Consider the following 16,553-nt stretch of genomic DNA (forward strand, 5'->3'; position numbering starts at 1 on the left):
TTCAAAGAGCACTGGAGATGTTGAAGTGTCTCTTTTCCTCTTTAGAGGTATTTTGTAGGACTCAACGTTAGTTTCAGGCCTGATCTTCCTTTTCGACAGGGTTACCTTCCCAGTGTCGGGGTCAACATACAGTTTAGACTGCTCTTCAGCTGAGGGATCCTGTTCCTCTGCTACTGTAGCTCTTTCCCCCAATCTCGGCCTCTTTGGCTGGGTCGGTTCGAATCCGCTATCTTTTTCAACCGCCCTTGGCTTGATATGCAGAGGGAGTCCGAATTTTATCGGTCCGAGAGGTTTTGGTTGTTCGATAACCATTCTGTGGCCCGGTGGCCACTTTGGAGCATGTTGCTTCATAGCGATGCTTTGGTCCCTTGGTTCGACCGAGTTCTTCGACTCGAGACTCTATTTTGGCTTAAGTGTCTTTGTGTGCACTTGCTTCGGTTGTTCGACGCGTAACTTCGGAACGATAACCGTTGTCCGTTAGAGTCCTTTTTAGGTTTTGCCTAGCCAATGCGTACGAAGTACGCATGTGCTAGGAAAAACCTAATGAGTATAGTATGGGGGCTGGGAATCCGCCCCCGTCTTTCATTGGCTAGCTCCATAAATGGAGGCTAGCCATTGGAAGACACGTTTGTCCGTCAATGCAGGACCAGATTCGGGGGCGTTCCCGAGAATTTTTGGCTTTTGGCGACGTCAGCCGAAAGCCAGTTCTCGGGAACGCCCCCGAATCTGGGCCGGCATTGGAAACACCGGAAGAAGATGTCCGGCCCGCCGCCTGGTTGTGGGCGGGGCCGGGAGGACGTGGTTTCCGCTTCCCCCTTCCTTGGGGAAGCCATTTCCTGCCTTGCCGGTCTCCCGTGTTGTAAGGGAGACCGGAGATGCTGCGCGCAGCGAGATCCGGCCCGAAGGAAGCAGCCGTGTGCCTCCAGCCAGGGCTGCGCTAGGATTGGCCCAGCCGGCCGAGCCTCCGCCATGTCATCCGGAGAAGGAGTGGAGAGCAGGAAGCAGCCTGCGCCTGTCCCGAGGCTCCCGAGCGAAGGAGGAGCCCCGGGGAAAGACCAAGGCTGCTGCTGACTCCCAGCCAAGGGTGGACGGGGAGATACTTCTGTGCTCCGCGAGGTCAGTGCCACCCTGGGTACGAGGGGCAGTCCCGTTAGCGGCAGCTGCCTTTTCAAGAGATGAAGATGTGGCGTTTTGTAAATACAAGTAGTGCAAGCAGCCCAAAAAAGGATGGGCACTGCGCTGGCTGTGTTTGGAGGGGAGGTTGTTCTTTGTCTGATCTCTGGGACGTTGTCATTAGTCGGGGCACACAGGCCAGTCAGGGGGTGCGGCGGGGAGGGACGCTGGGTTTTCATTGTGTCACTAGGAGGAATTTTCGGGAATTCAGGGCACGTCCCCCCAGACAGTCCCTGGTTCGGGGCCTCTTCACATGCCCTGTGCTGGCTGCTGCCCGTGCTCTCTCCGGCTGGCTGGTTGCTCTGCTGCTGGGATTTAAAAACCCCGCAGATCTCCGCGTTCCCTCCAGCCAGGGCCGCGCTGGGATTGGCCCAGCCGGCCGAGCCTCCGCCACGTCATCCGGAGGAGGAGTGGAGAGCAGGAAGCAGCCTGCGTCTGTCCCGAGGCTCCCGAGCGAAGGAGGAGCCCCGGGGAAAGACCAAGGCTGCTGCTGACTCCCAGCCAAGGGTGGACGGGGAGATACTTCTGTGCTCCGCGAGGTCAGTGCCATCCTGGGTATGAGGAGCAGTCCCGTTAGCGGCAGCTGCTTTTTCAAGAGATGAAGATGTGGCGTTTTGTAAATAGAAGTAGTGCAAGCATCCCAAAAAAGGATGGGCACTGCGCTGGCTGTGTTTGGAGGGGAGGTTGTTCTTTGTCTGATCTCTGGGACGTTGTCATTAGTCGGGGCACACGGGCCAGTCAGGGGGTGCGGCGGGGAGGGACACTGGGTTTTCATTGTGTCACTAGGAGGAATTTTCGGGAATTCAGGGCGCGTCCCCCCAGACAGTCCCTGGTTCGGGGCCTCTTCACATGCCCTGTGCTGGCTGCTGCCCGTGCTCTCTCCGGCTGGCTGGTTGCTCTGCTGCTGGGATTTAAAAACCCCGCAGAGCTCCGCGTTCCCACCGCTGTCTGTGCTGCTGGCAGCTTGTTTGCTGTTTCTTATGTTTTCCTCCGAGTGTCAGCACTGATGACGAGAGCAGTGCTTGCTTGTTCTTAAGCTCCTTCTTTCACAGTCATATTGTTTTCCGTTTTCAACCAGGACAGTGATTTCAGGGAGCTATTGCAGTTACTTTAGTGGTTGGTGTTGCGTTCTGAATTGTTTAACCGGATGACAGCAGTGGTTTGTCGCAGTGACTTGTTTTTCCAAGGCTGCCGGTACTTTCTCTTCCTCTGGCAGTGTGACTGTTGAGCCTAGACTTCTTTTTGCTTTTGATGGAAGAAGTCAAGCCCACTTATGCGGACTTGGCATCTTTCTTTTGGAGTGGTAAGGGGGTGGTGCGGAGATAGCAGCGTGCATGTGAACCAGCGCACTCACTGTCAGCAGTGCCTCAGTGATGGGGGCGGGGGGAGCGGCGTCATTTGGTATTCGTCCCGAGTGTTTGGTTCTGGGGGTCTCCAATTAAGAAGCGGTTGTATTACAAGATGTTTTTCAACAGAGCAACTCTTTCATTTACTTGGAGTCGCACTTGCTTTAACCAAAATTAGCAAAATCAAACACTTTCCAGTGAGTGGAAACAAGGTACATCTATACATTAAATGCTGATGTAATTAATAGTATATTGCACTCAGTGTGTGAATGTGTGCGTGTGTGTGAGTGTGTCTATCTATCTAGGGTGCAGCGTGTAATATGACATTCATTATCATTGTTGAGTGTGGGAAGACTCATCCATGATTCTTGAGATGCTAAGCCTCAGCAGTGACGTAACGAATCTTGAAGGGGCTCCCTTTAAAGCACATGAAGGACCCCCCACTCCAGACCCAGTCAGGAGCTCTCGGGTCCGGGCCATGCATAATACCGGAGAGGGCCCCTTGGGCTCAAGGACCCCACCTCACCCCGGGGCAGCAGGTCCTAATGTTACGCCACTGAGCCTCAAGTTGGTTGTGATGTCACATCCCTCCCCTCCTTCAGCATTGGTAAAAAAAACAGTACATAACTCTCTCCTGATAAGGTTTGTGACTTTGTATTTTTATGTGCATTTGTTTTATAAATTGTATTTAATCACACCAGGGTGCAAGTGTTTTCGTTTACGGCTTTGTGACTACTGGGAGCATTTTTCTCATTCATTTTCGCTGTACTGTGGGGAATACCATGGAATTTGAGCTTTGTATTGTAGTAACGAATACGTGGAAATGCATCTTTAGTGCACTTGCTCTAAATAACGTGTTATTGGACCAGTCGACTGTGGCATATAGTCTGTGGGAGGAGTCGCGGAGCTGGTCTATGTGCCTGTGGGGGAGGGAGAGGGGAGATGGGGGTTGCTCGGTGTCCTTTGTCAGTCCTCCGCCATTCATCCAATGAACTGCTTCCGCTGCACTCAATAGGGAAGAGCCAGCCAAGATGCCTGGGAGAAGAGGAAAGCGTAGGGTAAATGGCCTCTCACACTGCTCCCCCAGATGGCACATACTTCTAGGCACTGCTGTTCGGCACTACATATTAAGTGGAAAATTAAACTGCTAGACGTTTTGTTTTTTTCCTTAACACCCTGTTTCCTATTCTCTCTGTCTCATCTTGTAGATGAGTGTATATTCTTGAAGGCAAAGACAATAAATGAAGCGTTTTCAAGCCAATTAATTTTTGTACTCCTGTTTTTTCTCCGGAAGACTTTATGAGGGGGAAAAATGACATGCGGAAACGGCGCGAGTAAAAATGCCGATACCCATAGGCTTGGTGCAGGTAGCGGTGTCATACGTGTGCAAGAGGGTTGTCATACAGACACGTTTCAATTCGTCCCTCCGCCAGCTACGTCCTCGAGTGACTTTTTAAGATGGCACGTGCACACCGTGACTAAAGTCGCTGCCATACCTACAGTGGGTCAGAGGTCACTGTGCCCTCAACGTTCGAGATGCACAGTAAGTCAGAGATTAAGCTATTGGCATTGTAAATGACAATGCCATTTATTTGTTAAAAAATACATAAATAAAAATAATGTCAAGAGCAATGCCAATAGCTCTAACTTTAACAAAGGCAAAACCATTGCATTGTAAATGCTTGTTTAGTGTTGCCACTATGAATTGCAGGGGAAACCCATTAGACCAAACGGTACCTGGGTAAAGAAGACTAAATATATGAAATTGGTACCTTGGTTCTCGGTATATATTCTGAATTGGAATAAGGAATAAAGAAAAAGTATTCCCTATTTAGTATTTATATTACTATGGTCACACTTTATCTATTTCTACCTTTTACAATCTCCTGTCTCATCATGAACCATAACTACGCCTTGGAATATTACTTAATGATTCTTTATTTCATCAAATAAAAAGATTTTTGAATATTTTTTGTTTTCAATTTAAACACATTTGTATATACAAGTAATTTTTACATATATACAATAACAGCCCTTCATTTCCAAACTAGGATGTCACCATGAAAAAATAAACCAGACATTCCTATCGAGATCAAACAGACTAGTGTGAGGAAAACAAGATGGTACAAATTATTTAAACCAAATGTTTTTTTCAATCCCTCAGCAAATTATTTAAATTAATCAAAAGTGTTTTTTATGTATCTGTTGTCTCTTTACAGTCAAAAACGACTGTAAAGAGACAACAGATATATAAAAAACACTTTTGATTAATTTAAATAATTTGCTGAGGGATTGAAAAAAACATTTGGTTTAAATAATTTGTACCATCTTGTTTTCCTCACACTAGTCTGTTTGATCTCGATAGGAATGTCTGGTTTATTTTTTCATGGTGACATCCTAGTTTGGAAATGAAGGGCTGTTATTGTATATATGTAAAAATTACTTGTATATACAAATGTGTTTAAATTGAAAACAAAAAATATTCAAAAATCTTTTTATTTGATGAAATAAAGAATCATTCAGTAATATTCCAAGGCGTAGTTATGGTTCATGATGAGACAGGAGATTGTAAAAGGTAGAAATAGATAAAGTGTGACCATAGTAATATAAATACTAAATAGGGAATACTTTTTCTTTATTCCTTATTCCAATTCAGAATATATACCGAGAACCAAGGTACCAATTTCATATATTTTGTTTAGTGTTGCCAGGCGTCGACGTCGATGTCGTCGGGTCAACTACCTTCCGCTTAATCGCGAACGTGGGAGTAGTGGCCTCGACAACCTTTGCAAGCGCCTCGATGGGTCGACGACTTGTTTTTGCTTGGTCGGCTTCGACGGATCCGTAATTTTCGGACCGAAGAATGGAATGTCGATCAGTTTTGGTTTCTGTTTGGTAGCGATCACTTTCGGTTTTGATTTCTCCAGATTTTGGAAATGTCGTACCGATGGCTCTTGTAATATATTCGTAGCCGAGCTTAACTGCGGGGCTATTGAATCGTCGTGCTGATCTTGGCTAAGGCCTTCTGGCGATGCCTCGACCTGAGCCTATGGATCTGAACCTGCGAATATATTGGGCTCCGTACGTACGGTCGGACCAGTGTCCTCGACGGCCCCTATGCCTGGTTCGTCGTCCCCTACCTCGATGATGTATTCCTAGTCTTCCTAGTCATCGACGCTGTAGTTGGAATCGTGGTCAGACCCCTGCTCTGACTGTTGATCCGAGTCCTCAGGGTCGACGACCTCTTCGTCGTCTTCAAAGATATTCTCTGTCTCGGGAGCTGACTTCTGCATCGTCAGTCGCGCCGCATGTCGAACCCGAAGAGCCTTTTTTTAACTAAATTGAGCACAGGCTAAGCAGTCGGCTTCGTTGTGTTCAGGATAAACACTTATTACAGACTGGGTATTTATCAATGTGTGGGTATTTAGAGTTACAATTGGGGCATCGCTTGAAAGGACTTCGTTCCATCGACGATTGGCCCTGGTGTCGAGAAGGCCACGCGGCCCGATTCGACGTCCTGAGTAGAAAGAACAGGAATAAGTTGTAGGTACCGATCGAAGATACAATACCGACGCCCCGAAGGCCTTTTGGCCTTTCGAAAGTTACAAATATATATTTCCGAACTCAGAGTAACAAAAGTACATCCGAACCCAATGGCAGAAAAAAACAATCTGAGGATGGAGAGGATGCCCATGCGCACTGTAGTCCAGAGGAGGAGCTATCTATCTCGTGATACTTCGAAGACTCTTCCAGGACAACAATGTGCAATCATCCAACACTAGGCGGCGATCTATGCACAGATATAAATTCAGCAGCCCACATGCCTCGAACATACACCTTTGCCGTCTGAGTATTTATCATGGCTTCCAAGAAAGTCTGAACATGAGAGGGGGTGAAGTGTGACTTTTCCAGATTTATGGACAGGCCCAGTGACTGAAACAGAGACCAGCATTTCTAAGTGTGTCTCATTGCAACTGGAAACGACTGCAACTTTATAAGGCAGACGTCGAGGTAGGCAAATATTTGGACGCCCGCTTGACAAAGGTGTACCGCCACCGGTGCCAAAACCTTGGTGAATACTCGGGTGCAGAGCTGAGGCCAAAGGAAAGGACTTTGAATTGGAAGTCTCTGCCAGCCACTCTTAAGCACAGGAATTCTCTGTGTCTGGGTAGGGCGGGACATGAAAATATCATATGAAGATCCAGTGTTGTCATGTAATCTCCTTGAGTTAGAAATTGAAATACTTCTTGGAGAGACAACATCCGAAATGATTGCTTTATGAGGAATTTGTTGAGGAATAAAGGTCCATGATGGGGCGGCAATCCCCCAATTTTTTCTTGATGGGGAAGAATCTTGAATGGAAACCTGCACCCCATTGTAAGTTTGGAACCACTTCAATCGCTCCTTTTTGTAGCTTGATTGATTTGGCATTCGAGTTCTTTCAGGTGAGCAGGAGGAGGACCTCTGGGAGGAGAATTCTGAGAAATTTTAGAAATTCTAGGGTGTGTCCTCTGGACACTATGTCCAAAACCCATCGATCTGTAGTGATGGCAGACCAATTTGAGAAGAAATGGGAGATTTGCCCTCCAACTTTGGCTGAGTTGCTGAGAAGAGTGGTCGGCAGGTAGCGGCTGTCACTGCTTTTTGAGGAATCTCTGCCTCTGTAGAAAGATTTTCCTCTGTACTGTTTATAAGAGGCAGCTGGTGGTTGACGATACCTCTGCTGTTGCTATGAGGAAGGCTAACGTTGTTGTCCCTGATAAGATTGGTACAGTCTGTTCTGATTGTAGCCCCCTCGAAAGGAAAAGGAGGAACCACGACCCCTCGCGCCACAAAAAGGCTGTTTCTTAAATTGTAAAGTGTGAAGAGCACGTGCGGCGTCAGTATCTTTTTTAATTGCTTGGAGGGTGTCCTCCATGTGCTGCCCAAAAAGTGATTCGCCGTCAAAAGGCATATTGATAATCTTTGTTTGCACTTCTTGGAGAAAGGAAGTAACTCTTGACCAGCCCTGCCTTCGGAGGACTGCTGCTCCTGCCAGTTGGCGAAAAACCATGGAAGAGACGTCCACTGTACAATCAATTATCTCGCCAGAGATCCTCTCACCCTCCTGGAGAATCTTTAAAGCTTTGGTTTTAAGAGTCTTCAGCCAACATGTTGATAAAAGGAGAAATGTCCGACCACATTTGCCTTTCATAGCGACCTAGAATGGCAAGGGAATTAGCCGCCCGGACAGTAGTTGCTTTCATGGTGGAATGCAAATGCTACTTACCAGTATGCATCTGTTCTTGGCATGTAGGGCTGCTGACATTCATATCTGTGCATAGACCGCCACCTAGTGTTGGGTCCGGATGATTGCACATTGTTGTCCTGGAAGAGTCTTCGAAGTATCACGAGATAGGTGGCTCCTCCCCTGGACTACAGTGCTCATGGGCATCGCCTCCATCCCCAGATTGTTTTTAGCCATTGGCAGAGATGGAGTGAAGAATGTGAGTGATGACCATGCTATGAGCATATGTGTTTGTATGAATAAATACTGCAGCTGCTACAGGCGCCGGGGAGGAGGGTGGGCGATATGAATGTCAGCAGCCCTACATGCCAAGAACAGATGCATACTGGTAAGTAGCATTTGCAGTTCGAGGCATGTGGGCTGCTGAATTCATATCTGTGCATAGAATACATAGCAGTCCCTCCATTAACGGCGGCCGCCCGTGCCAGCTGCAGCAGTCTGAAAAAGCGTTTTTAGAACAGCCTGACCAACAGCTGCCTGCTGTTTGGAATGCACGTCTACACAGTAGTGCTTAGTGAAAGTATGTGTGGTAGACCATGTGGCTGCTCTACAGATATCTTCTAAGGGAATGTTACCTAGGAAAGCCATAGAGGCCCCTAACTTCCTAGTGGAGTGGGCCCTCGGTGGGATAGTGAGAGTGCGCTTAGCTTTAGCGTAGCAGATCTGAATGCACTTTACTATCCATCTAGCAATCCCCGCTTTGGAGATAGCGTTTCCCTTGTGTTGTGTGGCAAAAGCAACAAAAAGCTGTTTGGTTTTGCGGAAATCTTTAGTCCTGTCCACATAGTACATCAAGGCCCTTTTCACATCAAGGGTGTGGAGCATGCGCTCCGCCAGCGTCTCTGGGTTTTGGAAAAACACCGGCAATTCAATTGTTTGGTTTATGTGGAATTGTGAGACCACTTTGGGTAAGAATTTAGGGTTAGTGCGGAGCACCACCCTGTTAGCATGTACTTGGAAAAATGGTTCTTGGATGGTGAGTGCCTGCAACTCACTAACCCTCCGTAGCGATGTAATTGCTACTAAGAAAGCCACCTTCCAAGTCAGAAACTGAAGCTCACAAGAGTGCAGTGGCTCAAAAGGAGGACCCATCAGCCTTGTAAGAACCACGTTGAGGTTCCATTCCGGAGCTGGTGGAGTCCTTGGTGGAATGACCCTTTTGAGTCCTTCCAGAAAGGCCTTGATAGCAGGGACCTTAAAGAGTGACAGGTGCTGCCTATTCTGGAGGTATGCTGCCATAGCAGACAGGTGAATGCGGATGGAAGAGTACGCTAGATTACATCGATACAGGTGAAAAAGGTAACAGATGATGTTTTGAATGGAAGCATCTAGCGGGTCAATGTCGTGGTTCACACAGTAGATGACAAACCTCTTCCATTTAGCCGCATAACAAGCTCTAGTAGTGGGCTTCCTTGCCTCCCGAATGATGTCCATGCAATCGGGAGGAAGATTGAGGTAGCCAAACTCTAGGACTTCAGGAGCCAGATCGCCAGGTTGAGCTGTTGCGGATCTGGGTGCTGAATGTCGCCATGGCTCTGCGTCAGAAGGCTGGGAGTGAGATGAAGCCTTTGATGCGGTACCACGGAGAGTTCCAGAAACGTGGTGTACCATGGTTGGCGAGCCCACGTTGGAGCAACCAGGATGAGCGTCATCGAGTGTTGCCTGAGCTTGCGTGCCACCAGCGGTATCAGAGGTGCTGGGGGAAAAGCGTACGCAAATCTGCCTGACCAGTTCATCCACATCGCATTGCCCTGTGATTGGGGGTGTGGGAACCTGGCGGCGAAGCTTTGGCATTTTGCGTTCTCCTTTGTGGCGAACAGGTCTATCTCTGGATGACCCCACATTTGGAAGTACGGTTGGAGTACCGATGGATGTATCTCCCACTCGTGCATCTGATGGCTGTGCCTGCTGAGGAGGTCTGCCATCTGATTGTCCTTGCCCGGGAGGTGCTCTGCCATGAGGAAGATGTTCCTCTGAATGGCCCACTTCCACATGCTCTGAGCCAGATGAGACAGCTGTGGAGAGTGTGTGCCTCCCTGTTTCTGGATGTAGTACATGGCCGTCATGTTGTCCGTCCGGATCAACACGACCTTGTTGCACAGATGTACTTTGAACGCCTTTAAGGCCATGAAGATTGCCATCAGTTCCAACACATTGATGTGCATCTTCCTCTGCTGTAGTGTCCATAGTCCCTGCACAGTGTAATGGAGTACATGCGCTCCCCATCCCTGGAGAGAGGCGTCCGTCGTCAGGATAATCTGTGGGACAGGCTCTTGGAATGGTCGGCCTTTGCAAAGGTTTTGTGGATTCCACCAATGCAGAGAGTTGTATGCCCGACCGCTCACCAACACTAGGTCTGTCAGTTGCCCATGAGCCTGAGTCCACTGACGTGCTAAGCACTCCTGAAGCGGACGCATATGTAGTCTCGCGTGCGGGACAATGGAGATGCAGGAGGCCATCATGCCTATCAACTGCATGAACACCTTCGCTGGAAGCGAGTGTTGGGGTCTGAACCGTTGGATCAGCGCCTGGATACTGGCGATTCTCACTGAATTTGGCTGCGCAGTGGCCGCCAGAGTGTTGATCGTCGCGCCCAGATACTGTCGCACGTGGGCGGGCTGGAGATGGGACTTGGGGTAGTTCAGTGAGAAGCCCAGATCGTGCAGGAGATGAATGGTGCGTGACACATGGTCTGCGCACTGTTGTTCCGTCCTTGCCTGAATGAGCCAGTCGTCTAGGTAAGGATAGACGTGGACGTTTTGGCGACGGAGATGCGCCGCCACAGTCGCTAGGCACTTCGTAAATACCCTTGGTGCCGTGGTGACCCCGAACGGCAGGACCTTGAACTGGTAATGCTGGTCTAAGAGCGTGAATCTGAGATACCTCCTGTGGGAAGGATGTAGGGGGATATGAAAATAGGCATCTTTCAGATCCAGTGTAGCCAGAAAATCCCCCTGCTGAAGCAGGGGAAGCACTTGCTGCAACGTGAGCATATGGAAGTGCTCCGAGAGTATGTACCAGTTTAGGGGCCTGAGGTCCAGGATAGGCCTGAGGGATCCGTCCTTCTTGGGAATCAGGAAATAGAGGGAGTAAACCCCTGTTCCCCGCTCTCGCAATGGAACGAGCTCTATTGCCCCTTTTTGCAGCATAACTAGAACTTCCTGCTGCAATAAGGTCAAATGCTCGCCTGACATAGGACGGCTTCTTGGGGGTATGTCTGGTGGAATGGAAGTAAGCTCTAGACAGTACCCGTACTGGATAAGGGACCTCACCCACCTGTCCGTGGTGATGTTCTTCCACGCCGGCAGGAACTGCTGAAGTCTCCCCCCAACCGGTGTTGCATGGTTGGGGGGCAGTGACAAGACGTCACTGCTTGTTGGTGGTGGTGGACCTGGAGCCATTGTTTCCACGTCCCCTGCCTTTGGTATTATTGCCTCTGTAACCGCCTCTACCCTTGTTGTTATACGAGGGCTGGGTGTTACCCTTGTAGTATTGTGCGGACTGGGATGCCTGTCCCCGGGAGGTGCCTTTTGAATTTGAACGGCGAAAGGAACCACCCCGAAACTGCTGACTTTGTAAAGCCCCCATCGACTTTGCAGTTTCGGTATCCTTTTTCATTTTTTCTAGAGAGGCATCCACCTCAGGTCCAAACAGATGGTCAGGGTTAACTGTTTGCCCTAAAATAGTGGTTTGGATGTCGGGCTTGAACCCCGAAATACGAAGCCAGGCATGACGTCTAAGTAACACACTTGTATTGATGGCTCTAGAGGCTGTATCCGCCACGTCTAGAGCACATTTGATGGATGCATTTGAAATGAGTTTACCCTCCTGAATGAGCATCTCTCCTGCCTCCTTGTATTGGTCAGGCAAGTGTTGCAGAATGGCCTCTAATGTGTCATAGTGGGCCCTATCATAACGTGCAAGCAGGGCTTGGGTGTTAGATATTCTCCAGATGTTAGCTGCCTGTGCAGCAATACGTTTGCCCGAGGCCTCAAAGATCTTGGACTCTTTGTCTGGGGGAGGAGCGTCACCAGTAGTTTGAGAATTCGCCCTTTTCCGAGCGTTGGAAACAACCAGGGAGTCCAATGGAAAGTGTCCCTTGATATAGGTGGGATCCGTGGGTGCCGCCTTATATTTCCTGTCGATGCGAGGGTTGACCACCCGCGCCCGGGTGGGCTCTCTGAAACCTCCGGTGCATGCTTAAGCACCCCCTTAAGCATCGGTAGCGTTTTGACTTGTTTTTCGGCTACCGAGAAGGTGTCGAATAAGAAGTCCGCATCCACGGGGTCTGAGTGCAGTTCGACGTCGTGGTTCGCCGCGGCTCTCTCAATTAAAGCATTGAAGGCCGCCGAGTCCTCTGTCGGGGACGTCTTGGCGGTGAAAAGTTGAGTGTCCTGACCCGACTGCGGGTCATCTGGGCACATGCTCCTCCTCCGGATCCGAGTACGCAGGATAGGTGTACTCGGCATCTTCCTCGTCCGCATCGGCCGCGGGGGAATGCGACGGCGAGTGTTCCAAGGCCTGTGGGGACACAGGTTCCACCAGAGCCGAAGAGTCCGCAGAGTACCGTTTATTCTTGAGCGGGATTTTAAAAGGTTCCAACGCCGGCTCCGACGTGATCTTTCGTTTGAGGAGCGACAGTTTCCCAGTGTTGGCGTCGATAATGACCTCACGACGCTCTTCTACCGCAAGCGGCTGGAGCCGAAGCTTCGATACCACCAAGGCAGCTTTCGGCGTTAACACCTCCCCTGAATGTCCGCCCTGTTTCGGCGCGAAGGCCTTCGGCGCCGACTTGGGTGGAAGGACGAAACGAATAGGCGTTTTCTCTTTAGTAGGCTTAGGCGTGAGCGTAGGCACTACAGTGTCCTGAGTGGGAACCACCGTGGTCTTTCGGATCCGCTGTAAGGATTCCTCCACTTTCTTTGTAAGGGTTGCCGAGGGTTTCACCTGCTCGAGCGACCCCTCGTCTTCGAGAGCCTGATCGCCGGTAGGCTTCTTCTTCGGGGCCGACGCCCCATGCCTAGGCGCGTCGTCACCCTGACGCTTCTTCGAAACAGTCTTCGGGTCTCCGACCCCTTTCGGTGCCGACGCGGTCGCGTCGGAGACCTTCGCCTTTGGCGTCGACCCCGAGGGCTTCGGGTCGGCCATCTTGGCGTGGCTCTTGGAGTCGGCCATTTTGGATTTCTTGGAAGTTGACGCCTCCAGAACCTTCTTCACCAACGCAACTTTTAGTTTCAGTTTCGCATCCGAGGGTGCGTGACCAGTTGGTTTCACTTTTGTTTTCTTCAACAGAAGAGATGGCTTAGAAATGTCCGTGACCGGGCCCGGAGGCGGGGACGTAGGACTGATAGGCAGATCTTGGGTAAGGCCCGAAGGCGATCCCTCGACCTGGGCCGTATGAAGGGGAATAGCCCCTGAGTCCGACTGGGGATGCTCGTCCTCTGAGCTATCTCCCATCGTGGCACACGCCTGATCGTCGTCCCCTACCTCGTCGGAGACTTCGTCAAGGTCCGCGTCACCCGCGTCGTAGTTTTCCTCTTCGGACGCGGGGCCAGAGTCCGACTCCCGCACGTCGTCTTCTCCCTCGACAGATTCCTGGAAAATGTCATCTGGTGGGGGTGCCGAAGCCGACAATTGAGCCTGGAGCCGATTGGCCCGGCGAATCTTTAAAGTCTTCTTGCTTCGGAACTTCGAACACGCCATGCAGGTGTCTTCGCGGTGATCCGGCGACAAGCAGGTATTGCACACAGGGTGCACGTCGAGGTGCGAATATTTGGAATGACACAGCGGACACTTTTTGAATGGAGTCCGCTCCATAGCAAAAGTTGTAGTGTAGGCCCGTCCGCGCCGAAGGCACGTGGAAGGGCAGCAAGAGATAGGAGCTGAGAGTCAGAAAGAAACCCGTACGCAACTATACCGACGCCCAGCCTAAAGACCTTTTGGTCTCGAGTAGAAGTTGAACAACTATCGGTTCCGACAGAGGGAACCGAAACACATCCGAACCCAATGGCGGAAAAAAACAATCTGGGGATGGAGGCGATGCCCATGCGCACTGTAGTCCAGGGGAGGAGCCACCTATCTCGTGATACTTCGAAGACTCTTCCAGGACAACAATGTGCAATCATCCGGACCCAACACTAGGTGGCGGTCTATGCACAGATATGAATTCAGCAGCCCACATGCCTCGAACACAAAATTCCCAATGGCATCAACGCATCTGCCCTCTCGATCAGGAGGAGCCATCAAAGGAGAGGAAAGGATTCAAGGCACGACATTGAGCCGCCTGAGAAATGACTGAATCCGGCTTTGGTTGACCAATTAAACAGGTTGGGGAATTGTCTGGTGCCTTGTACTTTTTATCCAAGCACGGCAGAGCTGCAGGAATGGAAGCAGGGGTCTTCATGACTTTCAAACCCTCCTGCCAGATAAAATCAATTATAGGAATAGCCCGAACCTATTTCTGTGGCTGACTTTTAAAATCGTATAAAAAAACAAAAATCATCCTTTGAGACCATAGGGAGATGAAATCTCTTGGAAGCTCTGTACAGGAGGACATAAAATCCACCTATATCCACAAGTGGAGAGTCAACAGGAGTAGGAGTGGTAAGCAACAGAGTCTGGATTTGATAATTGTCCCACTCAGTAAGTAAGGATCTATCATCTAACTCACCTTCTCTGTCCTCATCAGTTATTTGTGTGTCCTCTATATTTTGAGCCGTCGATGCCACCGGAGAAGCAGGAGGGGGTGGCCCAATGATTGATGAAGGCGGAGGAATAGGCGTCCGAGGGATGGAAGAAGATGGCTCCGAAGGAGGAAAACGGCGGTAGTAGTCATCCAGCATAAGTTGTAAGTTGGAAATGAGTGACAAAAACATCTGTGCGGGCAGATTTTCAGACTGTAAATGAATATTTGGCTATGATAATAGTCATACTCTTGTTCATCATCTATGTCCTGGCACTTAATGAGGAGCTCTGAAGGACTATGAGCAGCTCAAAACCCATCATCCTTTTCTGAATCCTCCTCATCCGCCCCATAATCAAACAGTTGCACTGGAAGATTAGGAGAAGCTTGTATTGCAATAGGTCCATTAAAGAATGTTTGCGTTGAAGTAAAGAAACCTTCCTTGGTTCTGAAGGCGGCAAGAGAGCTGCTTAAGGCTTCAAAGGCACTAGAGGCATTAAACCTGGAGGTGATACGAGAGATTCCGCTGATGAATCTGCAGCAGTCGATGGAAGACATACTTGTTCCTCCATTTGCAGAAGTTTCACTGTCGTCGACGAAGCAACCGTCGACAAAGCAGGCGTCGACTGAACCAATAGATCTTTGGAGGATCCCGAAGACTTAGAAGCACCCATCGACGAAAGTTTCTTCTTTTTCATCTTCGACAAAGAGAGAGAAACTGAGACCAGAGTCGACGGAGAAGACGTGGACATCACCATAGCAGGTTTAGGCGAAGAGAAGGTAGCAGTCGTAGTTTTGACAACGGAGGACTTCGTCGACGAGGTGTCCCAGTTTGCTGTGGTAAAGTCCTATCAGACAGAGATTTTGACGCCTGAGACTTAGATCTTGGAGGCGTAGAAGGTGACGAGTGAACCTTAGGGAGAGCGGGAGTCCCTTTAGATGAGGAAGGCTGGTCTTCACACTTAGAAAAGTGGTGTTTCTTCAGCACCTTAGCCTTAGGAGAGGTCATCTCCGCCTCACTAGCCTTTTTCTTAGAGGCAACAGTTTTGAGAGAGGAATCAATCTCCACATCAGATAATGGGTCATCCTTCATCTTGAGCTTCTGTAGCCACAGAAGTAGTCATGCTTTCTGTCCCTTAAGGTCTTTTGAGGAAAAGTCCTGCATATTTCACAATCTCTCACCTGATGGTCAGGATGTAGGCATTGGATACACTTTTTGTGTGGGTTCTCAGAGTGAAGTCGCAATTTTCCACAAGACTCGCAGTGTCCGAAGAGAGATCTCTATGTAGTAGACATTGTAGAGAAGATTAAAGTAGAATTCTTGAAGAGAAAAGTTAATGCATACTCCAGGGGCTGGAATAGCTTAGAAACTCTGACTACAGAGTAACACCGTAGACAGAACCAAGGAACTTTAATGTTAAATCTGCATTTTACTTTTAGAAATGAAAAACGGTATGCAGAACAGTATTTGCAGAACTATGTTCTACATAGAAAATCTAAAGGTACTTGGAGCTTCTTGGCAATGTTACACACCAAACATATAGATTCCTTGCAGTTGACATTAAAAATCCACCTAGTTCCTGAATTACAGCCACAATTGTACCTCCATTCACTGTGCACCCACTGGGCAATCTTGTTACTTTTTTCAGTCTTAGGTACTCCATCTAGTTATTCCTGATGGAGTAAGTTCTTAACTGACTCCTAAAGCTAACATTCCCATTCCATATCTGGCAAAGCTATAATATTAGTTTCCTCAAGTTCTGATTTTCGTAAGTTCTCAATAAGTTGCATTTCCTGATCTATGGGGATTGATGCACGTCTCCACAATTTGAAAGTTTTCACACTGTCTTTTTCAATTGTAATATTTACTCCAATTGCCTGACTACACCCTCCACTTGTGAGAGTTCCATGTCACCCCATGCTCCGCTTCGTACATTTTGGATTGAAATCCAAGAATTTTCTCTACCTCATTACTAAGGTTTGTGAGCATTTTTTTGCGACTATTCCACAGGGATTCTCATTCCTCTTGGTAGACCTGTTCTTTAATACACACCTCATCTATGGC

General features: G+C 49.0%; 1 protein-coding gene across 1 annotated transcript in view; it reads right to left on the reverse strand.

The window, feature by feature from the left end:
- Positions 1-16,553, reverse strand: part of SF3B2 (splicing factor 3b subunit 2) — a 461,083-nt gene that overhangs the window by 198,829 nt on the left and 245,701 nt on the right. The gene's annotated exons all lie outside the window — the stretch shown is intronic.

Source organism: Lissotriton vulgaris, chromosome 9 (genome assembly GCF_964263255.1).
Source record: "Lissotriton vulgaris chromosome 9, aLisVul1.2, whole genome shotgun sequence".
Taxonomy (NCBI): domain Eukaryota; kingdom Metazoa; phylum Chordata; class Amphibia; order Caudata; family Salamandridae; genus Lissotriton; species Lissotriton vulgaris.